The following is a 479-nucleotide window of genomic DNA, read 5'->3' as shown; positions in this document are numbered from 1 at the left end:
TACCCCTAGAACCTGAGAATGGGACTTTATTTGGAGAAAGGGTCTTTGCTGATGCAGTTTTAGTGTGCTGGACCAGTCAAAGAATCCTATGCCAATATCGAGAGAACGAACAAGCCTTCATCGCCATGGCACATTTATATAGAGGAAAAGGGAGAGAGAATGTTGCAGGAAGTCAGAGACCTTAAACAGAGGGACTGGCTGGAGCCACAGCAGAAAAGGGAGAGAGAATGTTGCGGGAAGTCAGAGACCTTGGACGGAGGGATTGGCTAGAGCCACGGTGGAAAAACATAAAATATAAAGATTTCATGGACATTTTATTAGTTCTCCAAAATTTATACTTTCATAATTTCTTATGTCTCTCTTTAATCTCTTAATCCCATCATCTTCTTTGTAAGATGAGGAGGATATATGTCACCTGAGGACCCTGTGATGATTGCCTTAACTGCACAAATTGTTTGTAGAGCATGTGTGTTTGAACA

The sequence above is a fragment of the Colobus angolensis genome, unplaced genomic scaffold, assembly GCF_000951035.1.
Source record: "Colobus angolensis palliatus isolate OR3802 unplaced genomic scaffold, Cang.pa_1.0 Scaffold12, whole genome shotgun sequence".
Taxonomy (NCBI): Eukaryota; Metazoa; Chordata; class Mammalia; order Primates; family Cercopithecidae; genus Colobus; species Colobus angolensis.
This window is presented reverse-complemented; position numbering follows the sequence as displayed.